The sequence below is a fragment of the Theropithecus gelada genome, chromosome 5, assembly GCF_003255815.1.
Source record: "Theropithecus gelada isolate Dixy chromosome 5, Tgel_1.0, whole genome shotgun sequence".
Lineage (NCBI taxonomy): Eukaryota > Metazoa > Chordata > Mammalia > Primates > Cercopithecidae > Theropithecus > Theropithecus gelada.
The window spans coordinates 161,091,045-161,114,668 of NC_037672.1; the positions used below are offsets into that span (position 1 = coordinate 161,091,045).

The window sequence follows — 23,624 nt, forward strand, 5'->3', positions numbered from 1 at the left end:
CAGAGTTGCTGCTACACTTGAAGGAAAGGATGACTGACATTGAAATAGAGCAGAAATTTCAGTAGAGACATTAAATTGAGATATGACCTAAAAACGGTCTTCAAACATATGAATGAGTATTAGACAGATGAAAAGCATTTTCCTCCCTGAGAACCATAAATCATGAATAAGAAGTAGAGTTAATTTAGACATTTGAAAATGACAATATAGTGAAATAACGTTAAAAATGGGTTTGTGTGTTTCTCCTCACGGATTTACTCTCTAAGATAGATACTGGAGGTTTTTCAGAATTCATTATTTATACACTTATCACAAAAATAGAGATATTACTCTAATTTGAGATTAATTGACATTCAAAGGTTCCCTTGAGAGTAAAGGTTTGGTAATTCTACAGTTAGGTTGAGAAGCTTACATACAAATTTTATAATTTGATGCCTTCCTTAGTCAAGAGTATTCTATAAGTATTTAACACAAATATTATTCATAATTTAGGGTGAAGGCTCAGAAAGCATCTGCTTAAAGTCTGTAAATCCAGTGGCCAGGTGTGGCAGTTCACGCCAGTAGTCCTAGTGCTTTGAGAGGTCAAGATGGGCAGATTGCTTGAGCCCAGGAGTCCGAGACCAGCCTGGGCAATATGGCAAAACTCTGTCTCTACAGAAAATACAAAATTTGGGCTGGCATGGTGGCGTGTGCTTGTAGTTCCAGCTACTAGGGAGACTGAGGTGAGAGAATCACCTGAGCCCCAGGAAGCTGAAGCTGCAGTAAGCCCAGATCACACCACTGCACTCTGGCCTGGGAGACAGAATCAGTCTCTATCTCAGAAAATTTAAAATAAAATAAAACAAAATAAGTAAGCAAATAACTGAATAAATCCAAAAGACAACTTAATAAGATAATCATAAAACCAGAACAATAGTTTTTCAGGACAAAGAAGCATACTTTATACAATAGGGATTATTTTGTTTTAAATTATATGTAAGCTGTATATGCTAAAATTGAAACCAGTTTGACTTACAAACATATGGATAATTCTTATTTTAGACTCGATGTCACAGACAAAGTTTTAAGCTTCATGAAAACATGTATCTAACCTAGAATGATCCTTCACATGCTCCTAAGATTTAGCTGAGAGCTTTACATTTCTTACAGTCACTTAAATTGTACTTAACTATAAAATGTATTCTCTAAGGCAATATCATCCTTTACTTGTAAAAGGCAAATAGCATTCATTAAAAAGTATTTTTCTCTTGAGAAAGAATAAACTAAATAACAAAATATGACATTGAATATTGTCATGAAAATAAATGTTTTTAATATTTTTTGGTGTACATCTCCAACAATATGAAAGAGTTTTAGAAATAAAATATAAATTGGATTTGTCTTCATATCTGTACTCGTGGAAGATGAACACATACCAATTAAATATAATTTCTAATAAAAATTGTGCACTTCAAAATTTGTTGAGGTTATTAGATCTCATGTTCAATGTTCTTCCCTCAAAACAGAAACAAAAACAAAGGAACACAAGAAAATGTTTGAAAGTGTTGTATATGTCTATTACCTTGACTGAGGTGATGGTATTTAAAATGGCCGCATATGTCCAAACTCATTAAATTATACACACTAAATATGTGCAGTTCTTGGTTTAAAATAAAGAATATTCTAGAGTTGATGCTATAGAAACTTAAAGGAACTAATATTTACTAATCTACTAATCTACTAATATTTCATTTACCATATGGTTACAGTGAATGAAAAACAGAAGAACCACATCTTCAAGATCCAAGAAAAGCTATTTTGATTCAGGAACCATAATAATTGTGAAAGGGTTCATCCTCAGAGTTATCTAGAAATATAAGTAAGTAGTTATGACTCTTTAAAGGTTTGGAGGAATTCACTTGTGAAATCATCTCAGCAAGCTTGCTGTATTTTGAAGGATGTCTCTTTATCAAGCTTTTTTACTTCTTATTAGATTTTCTCTGCCTCCTTGAGTAAATTTTAGTAAATTATATTTGCTTAGAAAATTTTAAAATATATATATTTCTGCAGAAATATAATAAAATAATGTCTTAGAATTTATATTGAACTGGAATATTTATTGATAAGACATATTCTAAAAAGGCAACAAATAGGCAAAGCATGTACACATAATTCACCAAGTAGAAACACAATGAACTAACAAAATGTGAAGAAAGTACAAAAATCACTAACCAATTAAATACATGTAATGAAGTATCATTTTTGCCTTGCAATTGGGGAAAATCTAATTTAAATAAAAATTTCAATACAGCTTTGAAACAAGGACTCTCAAGTGATATTGATATAAGTATAAAGTGATTCAAGCTATTTGGAAATAACATATATTAAAGGCTCAAAAATGTTCATACCCAATTACTCAGTCATTCTACTTCTGTGAATTATTCTAAAATAATTTAAAATAGGGATTTCTAAAAATGTTTTTATTGTATTTATGATGATTAAATTTTGAAACAACACTATTCAAACAATAAGTGAAGGGTATATCTATAAGACATTGTAGTATATATCCATAGAATTGTTGTTTGTAGATTTTTGGTTGGAAAGATCATCTGTTATCTTCTGAATCTCTTTGTATAGCTTTGCAATAACATTATAAAAATATTAAAAATGCAAAAATTTATAACAGAAAAAATACATTATAACAAAGTAGTCAAAATCTGGGTAAAATTTAAGTAATCTCAAGATTAATAGGATAAGATTAAGAGATCTTATTGAGATAAGAAATCTTATCATCAGTGGCCCACACATCAATAGGCATTCAAACAGCAAGACAGACACCAAGGTGGCAAAACTAAGAGAAAAACTAATCAGAAAGTTTATGAGGCTTAGGAAAAGCTGGTAGAGGAGGAAATTTGAACACCAGGAGTAAAACACCAGACTTAAGGGCGGAGAGAGATCCTGAAGAAAAGGTGAAGGCTATTGCCTCCAGGAAACGCCTTTGATTGAAGTGAATCAAAGAAATCACCTCATTTCAAACAACAGAGCAACCTTGAAAATGACTGTTGAACGAGAAGCTAGGAGAATCTCTGCCCTCAATCTGTACTTGTTCTCAAATTTTAGAAGCTAATTTAACTGGTACCTAAATGGACTGTGAAAGAAATAAGGTCACACCAAATACCAATCTGGTGGCATATATCAGCTCTTGATAGAATGGGAAATTTTAACACATCTCTCTCTCTGTCATTGACAGATCCTGTGGATTAAAAATTTAAAAATAAAATACAGAAAGTGTTGAGTGATATCTTCTTGAATTAATAATTATGCATTAGGTTATATATTCCATAACACACGCATATCATTTTTAATATTGTTAAATATTTGAAACATAGTTAAGGTCTTTTAAAAAACCTTTTTATAGTGAAAAATTACAAACATGTAAAAATAGGGAGAACAGGGGATAATTTTCGCCAAGTTTTTTATATATATATTATATATATATATATATAATGAATTGCACATAGTTAATGTGTACAATGTGTGCACTCGGAAACACAAATCACTTGAAAATTAAGAATACATAGTTTCCTAACAGGTGAGTTAAAGAAAAATGCAAATATTAAGTCAGAACTACTTGCAATCATTGTCAGCAAATATTGGCTTGAAATACTATGTCTCAAATACAGGTTACAAACTGGAGATTCAAAAATAAATAAAAGATCACCTCTATAAGTAGTTTGTAGTCAAATTGGAAATTATGTTCAAGAGGCAATTGTAATATTGTGTTAGAAATGTTGTAGTATGACGAAATACTGGATATGTAACAAAAAACAGCATTTAACTAATTTTTGAAATTTCAGGGAAATTTGACTAAAGGAAATATCTAAGCAGAGTAATGATGAGCTAGTGAAGTGGGAAGTATGTGTATACTTTTGTGTGTGTGTGTGTCTGTGTATGTTAGTTTATATGGAGGATCCCAACAATTAGGTTTAAAAAAAGACCCAAAATGTGCATGTCTGGCATCTTTTTTCCATACTTGACTCCAAGGTACAATGGGTACAAAGTCGTCATGTTGCCAGGGATAGATGCAAACAATCAACAACAAGGTCTCTTCTCACCGAGGCTTACTTGGCTACTGCTGTTGTTGCATATCTAACCTGCCTACAACAGGACAAGTAATGAAGCCTCAATGATTGTACCAGTAGTCAGCTGGGGGAACCAGCCAGCCACTTGGCAGCAGGTTATTTACCTTAAGTCCCTCCCATCATGATATGAACGGAGAGTTGTACTTATTCTGTATTCACAGAATAAGTGAATAGACACTTATTCTGGATATGCATCTGTCTTCCCTGACAAAAATGTTTCTGCAAGCCTTAACATCTGTGGACTCAGGTAAGGCCATATTCACTATCATGTATCCCACACAACACTGGTTTCAACCAAAGAACAACATGTACCCCAACACTCAGTGGCAGCTAATCTGACAGAAGGTTGGGGAGCTGACTGAGGGCTCAGTTAAGGCATTCTGTGAAGTTGGAGTCTAGTTCAATGGGATGTGATATATAGAGATTAAACAGGTTTATAATGCTGCCTATTCTATATCCAGAATACTTGGGTCAAGCATACAAGGGTGTAGTGGAAGTTGTTCCTCTCTCTATTAGGCACAATAACCCACTTACAGAATTTTACTTCCATTTACCAAAATGTTTGTCTTCAGTAGTTCAGAGTTCTTCATTCCCAAGAGTGTAATGTTTTCTCCAAGAGATGAAAATACTGTTTTAATTTAATTGGATATTGAAATTGCCACCAATCTACTATTGTGTTCTCATCTTATTGAACCAGTGGGTAAAGAAGAAAGTTACTTTACTGGTTAGGTTGATTGATCTCAATGATCAGAAGTAAATTGGTTTCTTGATCTACACTGGAGCAGAAAAGATTATGTCTAGAACACAGGGGATTTTCTAAAACTTCTCTTATTGTTCCACAACCAATGGTAAGAATTAAGGAAAACTTAGATCAATCCTATGAATAGAAGACCACAGAATTTAAAACCCTCTGTTAATGAAAGTTTGGGTCACTCCACAAGTAAAGAACATTGGTAATTTGAAGGTCTGGCTAATAACAGGGTAAGACGGAATGCATGCTAGAACAATGAAGTAATATTCAAACAGAAGTGAGGCCATTAGCAGATTTATATAATTTCTTCCTTATTTATCTGCTTATATTAACTTACTTTTTCCTCTTACTTTCTCCTATTGTTTTACAGTAGAAGTACTGGAGATAGTACACCTTAAAATGTGGTTTTTAAATTACAGTAGACCCAATTGGATATTACTAAAACACAGGAGGAATTACCATCCCTAGAAATTAATATGGGGACTGATGGAACATTTTCCTTCCTTTTGGAGAAGAGAGTAAGATCCTCTTCATTTTTATAAAAATGGATTTTATCATACTAAGTAGAAATGTCAAACACAACCAATACCATTGTTGTGTAGAATTTACACATGGACAGAAAGTTGCAAATAGACACTGAGAAATGAAAAGTAATAACCAGATTAATCTCTCGTATCTTTGCTCTCAGCCTCCATTCTCACTCTTCTGTGCTCTGTTACAAAGAGTCTATGACACCACAAACTGTATTTCCCAGATTCTCTTGGTTAAGTTTTCAACGGGGGTTGAATATTAGAACCCAGGAGAAATGGAATAGTGACTCCCTTCATTTCAGGTTTCTGGCAGCGTCTCTCACAGGACAGTTCAGTAGAATTTTTAGCACTGAAGGGGAGGACAGTGGCAGTGAGGATCCTGGTGGTTCCTTCAGGCTAGCATAAATTCCTGGGCATCTGTGTTCCAGCAACAGAAGCCTTCTTAGCACAGCGCCCTTAGTGTATGGGTAAAGTTCATACATCTCCAGCCCAGAAGAGAAAAACCAGTAATGAACTCTTGAGTTGCTTTATCTTTTCTTCTCTTTTGCCCCTTACATTTCTCTTTTGTTCCTCCAGCTCTTCTGACACTGTTGTAATCAATATAATATTAATATCATATGTTTTTTGTTTGAAATAACTAGAGTTATTTTTGTTATCTGTTTAGCACATGTCCAAATTTCACCTCTCTAGGTTTCAGTACAAACAAGAGTGGCCCTAATACTTAAGAGAAATATGTAAAATAGAGAATTTCATTTCAGATCAACATTTCTTTGGGTCTGTCTTCTGTCTGCTGTGCAGGACATTCCTGTAAGAAGAGGACGGACATGCCAGCAAAATAAAAAGGGCTGAACTGTACGGTCATAAAAAGAAGAGGAAATAATTTAAATTCTAATCCGCTCTCAGTTACTAAAGGTACGCACACTGATTTTGAAGCCAGCAGCCTGCCATGAGCCCGGGTTAGTAAAGGGAGGATAATGCTGTAGCGCAACACAGGTACAGGTCAACTAAACTAAGACTGAAACAGCAAGGACAATACTGAATTACATTATGCCCTGTAGTTCAAGGAGCAGCCAAGTTGGCCCAAAAAGAGGCGCTAGTCTCCACCAAAGTCCGGAAAGAACGGAGTAAGATTTGAGCAGCAGATGTCAGTGGCCATGGACCTGCCTCCATTGCCTTAAGGTTATGTAAGCCCTGTTTTCGTATCACTCTTACCCGAGCAAGAAAATAGGAATGCAAGTGCATTTACAAGTATCCCCAAAGACTGAAAGTTATCTAATATGATTGTGATATAAAAACCTGACAAATATTACACAAATATAAAGATAGTTTAAGAATATGAAACCAAATATTCAAAGCAAACTTCAGGAAAATTGAATTCAGAAACATGACTAGGTGTTGTTTGCCACTGGACTGCAAATTTTTTTTTTTTTTTGAGACAGAGTCTCGCTCTGTCGCCCAGGCTGGAGTGCAGTGGCGCGATCTCGGCTCACTGCAAGCTCTGCCTCCCGGGTTCACACCATTCTCCTGCCTCAGCCTCCCAAGTAGCTGGGACTACAGGTGCCCACCCCCGAGCCCGGCTAATTTTTTGTATTTTTAGTAGAGCCAGGGTTTCACCGTGTTAGCCAGGGTGGTCTTGGTCTCCTGACCTCGTGATCCGCCCGTCTCGGCCTCCCAAAGTGCTGGGATTACAGGCATGAGCCACCGCGCCGGGCCTGGATTGCAACTTTAAAAAACACAATGATTAATCGATTGGATGCTTATCAAAAAATATACCTTCAATTCAAAGAAAAGAACAACTGTGATCATCTGACTGCTAAAAGTAATTTAACTGTATTTAAATATTTCTGAGAAACTAAGTTAAATAGAAATATAAGAACACATCTTTACATTATGAAAAATAGCTGTATCGTAACAATAAAAATACCATCCAAAAACCTATTAACAGTAAGCAAACCAAAAGCAATCCCATTAAAGTCTGAAGTTGCCCATTATCATCACTAATAGTTAACAATGCTTAACAATGGCCTAAATATTTTAGTTGATGCAACAAAATGCTAACCACAAATAATACCTATAGTTGTTAGAAGGGAGAAAACAGAATTATGAGAGGTCTCCTTGAGTATAGAGAGCTCAGACTTCAAGCCCAGAACAGCCTGGATTATACTCCAGGGCCTATTGCTCACTAGCCGCCACTCCATAGCATCAGAACTTCAGATAGTTACTTAACCTTAGTACCTCAGTTTACTCATTTGTAAAATTAGCATAGTAATAGTACATATGACTAGTGCGATTGTGAGGATAAATGAGGTAATACAGTTGAAAAAAGAAACAAATGCCTGAGAAGTGGTAAATGTGTTTGCTATATTTGACACAAACACACACACCCCCCCCCACACACAACCTTAGTTAAGTCATTTTCACTCATTTTGATTGATGATTTTTGTCCATAAAATGAAAATTGCCTTCTCAGCATTTATGGTGTCAAGAGTATGAAATAAAATGACGTATATTTAAGTGATTTTTGATGCTATTGCATAATATAATTATAATAAACCATAATCACTAATTATAGTTTCATTACGAACTGTATCTGTTACTGTAGAAAGAAAAACAAATTTTCATATCTATGTCTGAAAGTATTCTAAAAGTGTAAAGCAAAACCAAAACTCAACTAAAAAATTTAAACTTTTAAAATTTAAAATTTGTGCCTCAAGGACATGAACAGACACTTCTCAAAAGAAGACATACAAGCAGCCAACAAACATAAAAAAAAAAATCAACATCACTAATCATCAGAGAAATGTAAATTGAAACCACAATGACATACCATGTCACACAGTCAGAATAGCTATGATTAAGAAGTCAAAAAGTAACAGATACTGACGAGACTGAGGAGAAAGGGGAACGCTCATACAGTGCTGCTGGGAAAGTGTCTTATGTTAATACACTGTGGAAGGTGGTATGAAAATTTCTTAAAGAACAAAAAATAGAACTACCATTTAACCCAGCAATCCCATTACTGGGTATATACCCAAAGGGAAATAAATCGTTCTACCAAAAAGACACTTGCACTCATATGTTCATTGCTGCACTATTCACAATAGCAAAGACATGAAATCATCAATTGGTGCCCATCAATGGTGGATTACCTAAAGAAAATGTGACACATATATATTGTGGAATACTATGCAGCCTTAATGAAATCATATCCTCTGCAGCAATATGGATGCAGCCAGAAGTCATTATCCTAAGCAAACTAACACAGAAATTGAAAACCAAATATTGCAAATTCCCACTTATAAATGGAAGCTAAATCTTGGGTTCCTGTGGACATAAAATTGGGAACCATAGACACTGAAGTCTCCAAAAGAAGGAAGAGAGGAAGGAGGGAGAGGGCTGAAAAACTTCCTATTGGGTACTATGTTCATTATCTGGGTGATGGAATCAATAAAAACCCAAACCTCAGCACTATGAAACACACCCTTGTAACAGACCTGCACAAGTATTTCCTGTATCTAAAATAAAAAAATAAATAAATAAAGTGTGCCTCCAGAGTCCTTCTCTTTGTAAGGAATACGCAAGAACAAAGAAGGTGAGCATAAAGTAAAAGGAACCAAAGTTAGAGAAAACACAAAAACAGAATGTAATAGAAATGTGTTATTCTATACTAACATTTAAGATTAATTCACCTTGTACCCATATGACAATATCCATTTAATAAACTGTGCATTATCATTTTTTAGGCATAAGTATCATATAAATTGAAAGAAATTTATTTGAAAACATTTAGTGACTGATGCTCAGAAGCTTAAATGGTGCTGTTTTAGTAAACCATGAAGAAATCACTGAAGCCTTTACAGCAAGAGGGAAAACCCCAGGGAGCCTACTAACAATTTAGCACTGCCAATTCTTTTGGTAATGTTCATTTTACTTTTCATAGAGAAGTACAGAAAAGCTGTTCACTATAATTAAGACTTTAAAAACTGTAGACATGTAAAAAAATAATGTAAGGCTTGGTATACTATAGACATCATTTAGTACGTAATGCAAGTCTCACAACACAGCATCTAGGCCTCATGTTTTTTGAACTTACTGCCTAAAATAAGCATATTTTAAAGATCTTGGTAAATATATTTCACTAAGAAAGACTGTGACACCAAGGGAGAGCTTCTATCCTGGGATTTACAGATCCTATCTATGGGTTCCATGAATAGAATTCAGATGATGTCATTAATCTCTAACTGAAACTGATCATCTCTTGAATCCTTAAATTATGACTAGTCAGCAAACCACAATAATATTAGCAATATCTTTGAAATTTTCAGTTGAGAAATTATTTCATATCATATTTTGGATATTATAGATATCATAAACTATGATTTATACTCATTAGAGTTTCAAAATTACTATTATTATTAAAACATATGCCTAGACCTTCTTAAGTTTACCTGTTATTATGGCACAAATTTGATTTCTCATGTTTTTGATCTCTATTTCACAATAATTGATTTCTTGGGTAATGCTCTATATTTAAGAATATGTATTAAAAATATTAACAAACATTCTGAGAGGGAATGTATAAACTTGACCAGACTTCCAAATGGACTTATGGCACTGTGGTGATTCTTTAATGGGTCAACTGGGCTAGGATCAATTACATTTTCCAGAATCTTCTTCCCTGTCTGATTCAGGCAGGTTGGGCCACATATATTTTGTGAAATTTGAGGGAACAAGTGAAGCAACATCCATATTCCCTTTTATTTGGAAGGCTGGGCAGGGTCAACCACTGCCTGTGTAGGTCATACCTTCGCAGTTTATCTTCTGGCTGGCTTCATGTAGTGACAGAACCTGGACTTGCCACTATTACACTATTTCCTGTGACCCCTTCAGCTTCTCCTGGCTAGACAAGTGTTTAGCTCTGTGATCATGGGCACTAGATTGTACCGTGGGACAGCTCTATAATCAAGGTAGAAAGCAGTGATAAGTGAGAGCTGACATGAGTTACAACCCATTTGGTTCATTTCAGCTCATGCTTGCAGCTTACCACTTGCTCTTTCCCACTTCACTCCCATCTAAAACAAAATTTCAGATTATCATAATACTAATCATAAGGCCATGACATTAGCTAATGTTTATTCTAGGTTTATTCTAATTTTTAAAGTAATTGTTGGCTGGTATTTTCTGGTTATGTAAATATATGTAGGTTACCTTCACTATATTTGTTCAGCTTTTCCTAAATCTAATGGTTCCAGGACAGGTATGTTAGGAAGACAACCCTGAAATAGAGAACAAAAAATTCAAGATCACTGGAAAGTGTTCACTTCGAAAGACAAGAGGAATTATTGAAGAGGTGCCCTAAAATGTCATGATTCAATTCAAGGAGATAGTTTAATTCTACTCTAGTTGAGTTCATGGTGTACTTCAGTCTTATTTCATGCTGTGACATTCAGCCTTACACTTCAGTCTTATTCTAGGATTGGTATTTTAAAAACTCTGTGTGATTTGTGTGTCACAGTGCAAGTGATACAGCAGCATCACCAATAAATTGGTATGTATTCCCAACTATTTTAAGAAAGAATGAAGATCTTTTCATGATCTATTTAGTCACAGAAGAGAGATGTGCTCAGATCAAGGAGCCCTGAATGTGATGTGAAAGTTATTTTGGCTGTCTTTATGCAATGGTTAAAGGGCCGATCATCTATATTCATAACTCTTGTCTGACCAACAACATGACTGGTAATGCATTTAGACACATGAGTGTCTCGCCTTTAGATTAAAAATACGGAGGAACTGCTCATGCTAATTTAGAAAAGGGCCATGTAAATGCTCCAATTTTTCCCCCATTGGCTCTGAAAAACATATAATTTTTGTTACCATTGCAAAGCAGAAAAGATTACCTTTTGCAGATTTATTATTTCAAATACAGTTAATGTTGAATTTGTGTGGAAAATCATTGAACCTCAGTTAAATGCATGTGTATGTTATCACCAAAATGTTTTGATTCACAATCTCTGCAAAATTTAACAGGATGATTGAAATCGGTTTTCTCAGCTGCATAAATAAACAGTTTGACTTGTATGGGGTGCTTAATCCACAGGAGACACAGAGAATGTCAAAAATGGGATACAATCTGGAAAAGTCAGGATATTTCAGCAGATTGATATTTATGTGCAATCATGCTACCATGTAAAGTTGTGAGAGTTATTTTCACTTATTTAATAAGAGCAGGTTAGAATGTTAGCACTTTCAATGTTACAGAGATTAAGGTTATGTGGAAAAATACTATGTCTATCTATATACTTTTTCATTTTCTATAATTGTACAGATTTCTTTGTCAAAACATCTTCCATTATATTCATAATGACCTCACTGAAATAAAAATCAGTTTGAGATAAACTCTATTTCCTAGAAAAGTCTCCTTTGTTGCCTCAGATAAGTATTATATAAGCTACTGTAACAGGACTGATTACCTGAGGCATATTAGAAAGCAATGAAGCATAAAACTTCTTTTCAATATCAAATTCAAAGCATGACAAAAGGTGAATTCACTAGTGCAAATGTTAAAACAAATGAAATAGAAAGTCACAGTTGTTAATTATGCTGGAAAAACAAATGAGAGTTCGTCACCTTTATAAAAACCTTTTAAAATATATTATTAAAAGGAAAATTTTGTTAATATTGTTCTCTGAGGTCATAATATCAAAAATACATGTATAAATGCTTTTAAAAGCTGTGAAAATTGAGAACCTAATACTTTTAATTTTGTTATATTTTCTATTACAGGTGCAAAAGTTGCAAGTGATAATAATTATGAACAAGGAAGAAGAAATAAGTGTATCTCTTCTAATCAGGAAAGAAAACTGCCACAGTTCATGAGAAGGAATAAATAACATTCTGTCATTTTGGTAACTGATGGTCTCTGTATTGATCTCTATTCCATACATGAATGTCTCTAACTGAAAAGAAACTGAATTTTCCTTTTAAAGACTTCTAATTTTTACACTTATTCATTCAAACTCATGTTATATAACAAACATTTCCTCTTTAGAGGGGTTAAGAGCTTTATTCCAAATAACGAAACTTTCATAACTACCTAGTGTAGAACATAGGTTAAAACAGTAGCAAGAGAAATGTGCACAATTTGCATAAATCTATTTAGTAACCATGTTCACCTGGCAGATTAATTACAATGAAGTATCAAACTAATTAAGAGAGTCAACTCAAGGTTTTACTTCTGATGGTATGCGGTATATCTCCAAGACCTGTCCAAATCTTCTCATAGACATATCCAACTTTTAGATGGCCTTTTAGCATTCATTTAAACATTTAGAGTTCCTTCCTGACAAAAACAAATTTAATCCTGCACACAGGTACCTCAACTTCTGGTGATAAGTAGAATTACCAGCAATCCAGGCTAAATAAGAATACATGTTGCCTAAATGAACAAAGGCATAGCCTTCAACTTTCACAATGAAATGGCTTTGTTTTCAACATGGTTGATATCTAACGCATAGAGGTGCTTTTTCAGTCATGAATGAAAAATGCCTGCCTTTCACATTCTCATTAAAACCTCATTTATGAGTTGTCTGCCCTAAAACTCCTATTTTAAGCCTGCTGGAGGCAGTTGATATTCAAGATAATTGTCTAAGGAATAAGCTGCCAACCATTTACTCCTTAAGACTCTTCAGACTTTTTCCCTGTGTTTTCAGATAATCAGAATGCTGTCATAATCACTTTGGTTCCCAGAGTAATTGCATTTAAATTTTGTTCAAGGTGTCTATCAAAGGCTGATACAAGAAACAACCATATGCAGAGGACCATTCCTATAGTTTACAAAGTTGTATTGAGAATACAGGCTATCATGTTGTTTAAATGCATCAGCATCTTCATAAAACCTAAGGGAAAAAAACATTTCTCTTGATGAACTGCTATCCTTTCTTTTAGACAAGGAGAGTATAACAAATACAAAGCTATGTGCTGAAATGCTATAGCTCTCTCCAACATGTTTGCTTTATTTTGATAGAACAATTATCTAATTTTGTACTTCCCAAGTTAGTGCCATTTGTCACATATCAGTGGTTTTTGACTCACAGTATACATTTTTGTTATCAATCACCACAATTTTAAAATTGAATATTTAACAACATTAAACATATATAATGATATATTGAAAAGACATAATGGTAAAATAGGTCTAAAATAGGTTATGGGATATTAATTTATTTTCTTATTAACTTTTAAGACAGAGTCTCACTCTGTTGTTCAGATTATAGTGCAGTAGTTTAATCTTGTCTCACTGCAAACTCTGCATCTTGGGCTCAAGCAGTCCTCCCCACTCTGCATCCCAAGCAGCTGAAACTACAGGCAAGTACCACCATGCTCTGCTAATTTTTGTATCTTTAGTAGAAAAAGGGTTTCACCACGTTGCCCAGGCTGATATCGAATTCCTGGGCTCAAATAATCCACCCATCTCTGTCCCTCAAAGTGCTCTGTTTATAGGCATGAGTCACCATGCCTGGCCTGAGATATTAATTTCTATTTCTCTCAACATTCCAAGACTCCTGTTTATTCACCTAAAAATTCACTTTTAGATAATCTAGAAGTGCAGTAACAGTATAAAAAGAAAAAGAATACAAATGAACCATTTGTTTTACTACCAAAATGTCAATAATACAAAAAAAGAGAATAGGTTTGAGATTAAAAGTTGTAAAATGGGAAGCCATGGAAAATAAGTTCAGGATATTTCAAAAATTGGAAAATATCACTCCATGATTCATTCACACAAACTACCCCCTCCACCTCCTCCATCCTCTTTCTTAATTTTTATATTTCCATGCATCAGTTCACTACATATTTTTCCAGTTATTCAGAGTCTGAAGTTTGACATAATCTTTGATTTCTCTTACCATTTTTTCTTACATCAATTTATCAGAAAGTGATAGAATACCATTTCATCGAACTCTCTTGTTACTATCCCTACCACTGAACAAAGTGTAGGCTGCCTAACATGGAATTAAGACTTTTTGTGGCTTAAAGCAACCTTATCTCCTTAGCATTGCTCCCCACTATTAATAAAATTCTCTCTGATGAGGATTTAAATACCTTTAAAACAGATATGTAACATTATATACAAAGTTGTTGTGGAAGTCAGGGACCTGGAACAAAGGGACCAGCTGGAGCCACAGCAGAGAAACATAAATTGTGAAGATTTCATGGACATTTATCAGTTCCCAAAATTAATACTTTTATAATTTCTTATGCCTGTCTTTACTGCAATTCTGAACATAAATTGTGAAGATTACATTTTAATATGGACATTTATCAGTTCCCAAAATTAATACTTTTATAATTTCTTATGCCTGTCTTTACTTTAATCTCTTAATCCTGTTATCTACGTAAGCTGAGAATGTACGTCACCTCAGGACCACTATTGTACAAATTGATTGTGAAACGTTTATTTGAACAATATGAAATCAGTGCACATTGAAAAAGAACAGAATAACAGCGATTTTCAGGGAACAAGGGAAGACAACCATGAGGTCTGACTGCCTGTGGAGTCGGGCAGAATAGAGCCATATTTTTATTCTTGCAGAAAGCCTATAAATGGACGTGGAAGTAAGGAAGATATCGCTGAATTCTTTTCCCAGCAAGGAATATTAATAATTAATACCCTGGGGAAGGAATGCATTCCTTGGTGGGAGGTATACAAACAGCTGCTCTGGGAGTGTCTGTCTTATGAGGTTGAGACAAGAACTGAAATATGCCCCTGTCTCCTGCAGTACCCTCAGGCTTATTAGGGTGGGGAAAAAAACCCCACCCTGGTGAATTTGAGGTCAGACCGTTTCTCTGCTCTCGAATCCTGTTTTCTGTGGTTTAAGATGTTTATCAAGACAATATGTGCACAGCTGAACACAGACACTTATCAGGAGTTTTTTATTTTGCCCTTTGCCTTGTGATCTTTGCTTTGCCCTTTGCCGTGTGACCTTTATTGGCCTCAGAAACATGTGATCTTTTTTCTTCTTTTTTGCCCTTTGAAGCATGTGATTTTTTTGACCTACTCCCTGTTCGTACACCCCATCCCCTTTTCAAGTCCTTAATAAAAACCTGCTGGTTTTGCAGCTCAGGTGAGCATCACGGTACTACCGATATGTGATGTCACCCCCAGAGGCCCAGTTGTAAAATTCCTCTCTCTGTACTCTTTCTATTTCTCAGCTGGCTGACACTTAGGGAAAATAGAAAGAACCTACGTTGAAATATTGGGGGCAGATTCCCCCAATACTAAGTAAATTCCTAAGTCAAGCCTGCTGTTTTTATTTTATTCTATTTGTAATAACAATTTTTTACTAAGTTTTATCTGTATGTTATGTTCAAAATTTAATCACATTATTCTCTGAATGACTGCAGCATTTCATTCATTCATTGATTTTTTTTTTCTACATTCCTTTGAATAAACACATGACATGCAAAGGATCAGTTTAAGGTGTTGTGAAAGAGCAAGACTTATAACATAGTCTGCACTTATAACTAACTGCAATCCCACATTTAATTTTTATATAAATGAATTTTCTCCACAATGAGATTACAACAATTTAGAAGCAGTGGTCATATTTTGCACTTCTATTCCTCACAGTTTTTGGCAGAAATATTCATTTGATTGAATTTCTTAAATTAAAAAAAAACTTGGAAAAATATAATGTTAATTTTATCTCTACAAAGTTTCTGAAAAAACAAAGTCTATAAAATAACTAGCATTATCACCAGAAAGTAGAATTATTTCTAAGCTAAAATTGCTTATTTAAAATACAAGAAAAATAGTCTCTTTTTATAGGTATTACCTTATGAAGTATAATCCTCTCTTAAGAGAATGGAAATAATGGGCTGCATAAGATAGCTGTGATTTTTAAAACGTGTTTGTTAAAACATGTGTTTAAATCTATTCTAGCCAGAGGAAATTAGTTGAGCTCCCAGAGCAATTCCCATTCCAAAAGCAGGGGGTCTATTTTGATCATCTCTTAAACCTTTAGAGAGAACTGTACTAATTCTCCATTGAAAACTGGACAATTATTCGACTGGGACCATTGTGGAGGGTGAGATGCTTTGTTAAACCAGTTACTCTCTCCTCTGTATGGTTCCAGAAAAGCAAAGCCACTGTTGATTGAAGGGATAAAAATGACCTATTTACAGAATGTGAAACAGTAACTAATTTCTGATCATATAATCCTAGGTGTAAAAGATTTCATGTTGGATTAATGAGCACTTTCATCCCCCAGACAGTCCAAGATAAGATCTATTTTACTTTAAAAGTTTCTCAAAAGAAGGGATTTTCAAAGTGCTATCTTCAGTTATTCCTGTGCTTAAAAACTCTCACAGCTTGAAAATCTACACTAATAACAGTCCAGGTTTACTATACATTTTAAAAAATAATTACAAAATAAAGAATTGGCCACCTTTTCTATAAGATCTCTTCATATACAGTACATGAAGAATAATAATTATCTCACTATGTTTTCCTTTTCAAATGCAAGTATTCTATTTCCTTAAATTTTTTATCAGAGACATGATTACTGAGAATTCTTCACCATAATTTGTATTTATCCTTGCACCTTTCCCACATATTCCAGATTCTTCATTAACTGACACAACCACAAGCATTCAGAGTAATCAAGAAGAGCATGACCAAAGCAAGAAAACACTTCTTGACTTTTAAAAATCGTTCCTGGATTTTACTAATCTAAGCTCTAATAACACCTCCATGATACCAACTTGGGTTTCTCAGACCTGTAGAGAGTGAATGCAGTAAAGAAGAAACAGAAGACTTGTTGTGAAATCCTAATGATCTATACAACAAATCCCTGTGACAAGAGTTTCCCTACATAACAAATCTTCACACCTACCCCTGAACCTAAAGTAAAAGCAAAAAAAAAAAGAAAAAGAAAAAGAAAATGTAAATTCACCCCTGATAGAACTGCATAGGTCATATGCAACACCAAATCTCTTTGCCATTGTTCACACTTAGGAGCTGATATATGGACACATTCAACAGAAGTTTCCTATTAATGTAAAATTGTTGAAAGTTTTAATGTTATTTGAAAATTTAAAAAAACCTATTGGAATTGAAGAGATACATACATAGGTAGCTAAATGATTACTTATTTTAAAAATTGAGAATTGATTATTTTTATTAAATGAGGTTTCTTTTACGGGAAAAACTCGATTATTTCCTTGGGGAAAAATAATAATGTAAATGGTAGAATTTGAAACAAAATGAAACCACTGGGGCACCATTTAAGTTTAAGATGATTATTATTATTATTATTATTATTATTTGAAATGGAGTCTCGCTCTGTGGCCCAGACTGGAGTGCCGTGGCGCAATCTCGGCTCACTGCAAGCTCCGCCTCCCGGGTTCACACCATTCTCCTTCCTCAGCCTCCTGAGTAGCTGGGACTACAGGTGCCCGCCACCATGCCCAGCTAATTTTTTGTATTTTTAGTAGAGCTGGGGTTTCACCGTGTTAGCCAGGATGGTCTCGATCTCCTGACCTCGTGATCCACCCGCCTTGGCTTCCCAAAGTGCTGGGATTACAGGCGTGAGCCACTGTGCTCAGCCAAGATAATTATTTTTTGTAAATCTCCTACATAATCTTTATTTTTGCTTCACAATATATGTTAAAATTTGTCTTTCCAAAGTTTTCCCTTTTTATGTGATTCTTCACCAATTTCAAGATATTTTTGAACTAATTTATGCCCTTGGAATTACTGGAAAAGTTTCTAAAATCTGTTCTAACTCTTAAGTATGTTCTTTATGTTACCATACGCAGCACTTAAGTTGTTCAAAATACTAGGATAATAAAAATTCCCTGATGAAGGGCACTTGTAATGACTATTATGCCACTGAATTCAGAAATTTAGACCCTTTTTTCCATCTAGTTGATCCCTCCATTCATTTACTATAAGGGGATACAGCCATGATTTTTTCTGGTGTGAAAAAAATCTGCTTGAAGGAAAAGCCAAAAAAAAAAAAAAAAAAAAGCTGCAAGTGTCTAAATAAATAACCTGTAATACAGGTCTCTTAACCTACTGTGTCTGTCATAGAAAACTACTTATGGGCAAAGGGACTATTTTATCTCAATATCAGAAGGCAGTTTGTAAAGGAGGGGAAAATCTATTTGCTTTATATTGTGTTTCAGAAACTGAAATAGCAAAATTTCAACTTTGAGATACTGAGAAGGATTATGAATTTGAACATTTAGGAAACATTCAATTTAATGTCATTCATGATTTTCTACACAATAGCCTTTGGTTGCTCTGGGTCATGCGAAATAAATAAGTGTTATATTCTAATCCATCTAAATCATATAGTGCAAAAAAAAGTTATATCCTAATACATCGAAATCATATAGTGCATATCTCATCATGATGAATATGATAATCCTTGAATGTATAATCTAAGTATTAGTAACAAGATAAAATTACTCTGTATCCTAAAGATGGGCAGTATTTAGCTACTTTCATAAAACCTGGTAAAACCAAATGTATTTGTTCACTGAAATGGAGGTACTAAAATTACCAATATATTTGCCAAGGTCAAGTCAGCATTACTGATAGCACTGCCCTTTTACCAAATGATAAGATTCGTATCACAAGCCATTAAAATATTACCCAATAGATACAAGGAAACAGAATTAATCTAAAAAAGAAATGTCTTTTCATTATTCATTGAAACTGAATAAAACTAAGATAAAACAAAGTTTGAAAAAAATAAAATCAATTAAGCCTTCCATTAAAACAAAATTAGACTCTAATTCCAAATGAGAAAAGGGATTTTCTGCAGCAGAAAGTGTTCTTTATTTAAAGAATAAAGATAAAAATAGATGAACTTACAAAATACAGCAGTCTTGTTTAATCACAGCAGGACAGTTGAGTATATTCTCTCAGAGTTCTTTTGGGGTACATTTCCTGAAAACAAAAATTAATGTTAAGGCCAAGCTTAAAAATAACCATAAGGAAACTATGGTTTTTTAATGGAAAGATGACACAAATGTTGTAGAAATTTGGGGCCTATATAAGTAGTCTTTAAAATATAATATAATACTGTTCTTAATTTCATTTCTGCCAATATTCAGATCATGTGAAAGAATTTATATAGATTTCTATATGGTTACAAAATATCTACATACTTCATAATAAGAAATAAACTGAAGTTTTACTTTCTAATAGAGAATTTCAAAATAATCTCTTCTGGCATAAGATAAGAAGGGTTGTTTGTGCCATTTATGTGCTGCCAAACAATGTAGGACACTCAGGAACCTCTCCAAAGACAGAGGCAAAATTTTAAAAGTCAAACTAGAATATCTGGTTTCAACTTGATCCAGTTGTTTGATAAAATACAGTCTGAATTTGCCTCAATGTTTTGAACATAATGAGGATGAATAAAAGGATGCGGTGATTGAAGGATCAGCAACAGTTTCACTTTTGGATCCTTATGAAATCTAAGCAGTACATCGGGGGAAATATCCGCAAGTCATGTACTTCACTACCTCTATTATCCATCTGTATAAAACAACGCCAACTATTTTATCTCTTGTTTTAGGATCCACTCCAATAGAAGACATACGTGGCTACAATACTAAATTGCCTTTGTTTAGTTGAAAGGGCTAAGGATACAATTGTGTGTATAATGAGCTGGCATCTATATCTTATAATCTCTCTATATTCTTTTTTTTGTATGTAGGATGATCACAAGAAGGTATCTTAACAAACTAAAGTAATAGGGGATATTATTGATCATTTTTTCAAAGAATGTATATAGTAGCATTGTAGTTGCAGAGAAAAATGACATTTTCATATCAGAGTTGTATCTGTTTATGAAGTCAATGTACATAGCATTAAAGCAGAAATTATATAATAGTTATTTAAAATGAGCTTGCTTATAGAATTAATAAGTTGATATATAAAAGTCAACTGCTGACACTGGGAACACACTGTAACCACATAAGGTAAGAAAACTAAATTCAAACTGTATACAACACATTAAAAATCAGATCAGTTAGAGAAACAACAAAAACAACAAAATATTTCTACAGGAAAAGAATACATTGCATAGAACCTTAAAAATTTCCATTAATTTTTAGATGATTATCAACTCAATTTTTTAAATGGGTCATTGTTATTATTTCCATTTCCACTGTTTTTTAATAAATTATGTATTATAATTTTTGAACAAATTATGCATTTTCAAATTCTGAAAATAAGATATTACCAATCAAATACCCATTAAACAATTGCAAATAAATTTGACAAATTAAAGAATGATATATTTCCTTGGCTCAGGATAGAGAGGCCACTGTCTTCCAGCTTTAACTGTGGCTACCTGCAGTTTTGCTTATTTAAGCTGAATAACTTGGAACATTCTCTATTGCAATGGATTTTATTTTTACATATTATATAGTTTAATGAAATTTATATATTAAAATCCAAGTTCCAAATACAAAGTATTATGAAATATCATTGGGTGCATCAGCATAATGAAAACAAACAGGAACAACAAACTCCAAACATTACGTTGTCATTGGTTGGATGAAAGAGATTAGGATTATGTATTCTACTGCTTCATGATTTTAGGCTCCCCACATGGCCTTTTGAAAGCTTAATAACTTGATGCTTTCTCTCTACATAGGTACCTTTCTAACATTTACGTCCTTTTGTGTAATATGGCATGAAAGACAATAAAGAAAGAGAGAAAGAAAGGAAAAGAGAGAGGGAAGGAGAGATAAAGAGGAAAAAAAGATGCATACTTATGTATATGGGGAAAGGAGGGACCTCTAAACTGTGGTCAGCACTGGCATTCTTACATATTTGGGCATTTGGTGAGATAGGCGCCACAAACCTCTTTGTATGAATGACTTAGGTGAATCATGAGAAAAATCTAATAAATAATTGTATAGGTACATCTATCCCAGAAATAAATTATTCAGGGACGGGTAGGGGGGATGTCAAAATTTAAGCAACAGATGGTGCATAACCATTAGACATGAGATTTATCTTTCAACACAATCTCCCTTGACTCATTGCATATTCTTCTGGAAAGAACAAGATTGTAAGTAAAAAGTGAAATACTGGACTGCTTTGGTTATTCAAATCGAGCATAACACTTCTCAGGGTGACCCACTCATTTTAAACATCATTTTAATTTTTATATAAAAACCATAACTGTTTAACCCCAAAGTAGGAGACTTGCATATTTATTAAAACAAACTTTCCAGCAGAGGGGATAAAGCATTCCATTATAATAGGGTCATTATACATTATTCCGCTGGGGCTTATAAAGGAGGGACAAGTTGGTAAACTAAATATTTGTGAATCGAAAACCAGTGTTGATTTAATAGCATATATGATAACCTTGGCTTCTGAACAAGTAGCTGAGCTTCAAAAAATATGTTTATCTACCTGGCAGTCAATTTATCTATCCATATATCAATAAATCAAATGATTAACCAATCAACCAATCTGTTGTTATATGTATGTACACATATATGTATATATAGTCATAAAAATAAAAACATCTCTCATTGAACTTAATGCACTGGTTATATTTAATATATTTTTATTGCAATTCACATTATTTTCTTATTGTTTATTGTAACATTAAGGTTTTTCTGAGTTCCCTGTTTAAGTAAAAGATGCTTCCAGTATGATATAAATTACATAAATGCAATTAGCAATTACCCATTAATAATTCAAAACTAAGTATTAATGAAGGCTTAACGATTTTTATGTAATGATCCATTCTTTAAATGACAGGAATTGTTAATATTTAGTGCAGAAATTTAATCAGTATAAAATTAAATGCTGTGCTAAAATTTGCTTTTTCCCAGTATAAAAGTATTATGTGTTATTATGTTATATTTTGCTATTTTTCCTAAGTACTATAAGTGCAATGAGATTTACAATGAAACTGTCAGAAGATAATTATTGAAACACCTTATTTTATTATGATAAATAGTATTGAGACAAAAAAAATGGTAAACTACACACACACAATAAAACGTTTGGAACATTGCAAAAATTTTGGAGAATTCAGAGTGAATTACCAAAAAAAAAAAAAAAAAAAAAAAAGGAAAAGGAAAAGACTTCAGAGCTATTAACTTTAGCAGAATATAGTACAAATCATCACTGATGGAACGGCACATGAAATTATCTCCCATTGCCATGTCAACGACTACTGACCTTCAAGAAAATCTAGCAGACAAAAACAAATTCTGAAGAATCATCAAATGAAATGCGTTCCCTTACAATCTCAGAAGGTGAACATATTTTTAAATATTCAGCAATGAGCCACTTTTGCTGAAAATTTTGCAACTTACATAAGAAAGTTTAAATTTACGAAAGACAGAGCAAGAAGGAAGTCTGAGGGTAGTTATTTTATTCTGATATTTTTTAGATAAAAAAACTCATATGTACTGGTTTCTACATGCAAAGGGTCTCATATTTCTTTTCAATTTCTTCAGGGATAAAAAACATCAACCATTACTTAAGAATGGACAATAATCAGTCATGAGCAATGAGGAAACGTGAATAAAATAAACGGGACAGCAATCACAGTGTTAGATATTTATAATGAAAATCTAATTTGGAAAAATCAGTAACTACTTTTGTTGAAGAATAGAGACTAAATGAAGATATGGCATGTTGTTGTTGAATATATAATATACATAATTTTGATTTTGGCAAGGCAAATGTGTTCAGAAGATCATCCAAGAAAGTTTATGAGAGTGATAATGGAAATTTTCTGCATTTGGCAGAGACCATAGTAAAACTTGATAATATTGTGAAAGAATATTTATTCAGGCTACAAACATTGGCATCAAGTAATATGACACATCATTTAAGAAACTATATACAAAACTGAAGAGACATTGCAGAAATGAGTCAAGTCATTTTCAATAAAAGAAATGCTAAATGTTATTCAAATTATTTTGGATACAGTTCATGGAGTAAGTTTGGCATAACAAATTATAAATATTGTGAATTTGATAACTCAAAATTTTCAATACCTTAAAATAAATATTTCTGAGAAAATTTTCCAGGAGATGAAACAATAAGATACAATTTTTATGATTCTTAAAATTCAAAATCTAGGAATAAAATAATTCTAAGATTTGGAAGATGCCATAGTTTCCACAGATATACACAGAAAGCAAAAGATTTCAGTAGAAGGTACA

General features: G+C 33.5%; 1 protein-coding gene across 1 annotated transcript in view; it reads right to left on the reverse strand.

Moving 5' to 3' along the window:
• MARCH1 (membrane associated ring-CH-type finger 1) overlaps positions 1-23,624 on the reverse strand; it is an 826,141-nt gene that overhangs the window by 544,771 nt on the left and 257,746 nt on the right. Inside the window, exon 2 of the mRNA XM_025386160.1 lies at positions 19,285-19,359. The gene's annotated coding sequence lies outside the window, so the exon portion shown is untranslated. The remainder of the gene's footprint in view (positions 1-19,284; positions 19,360-23,624) is intronic.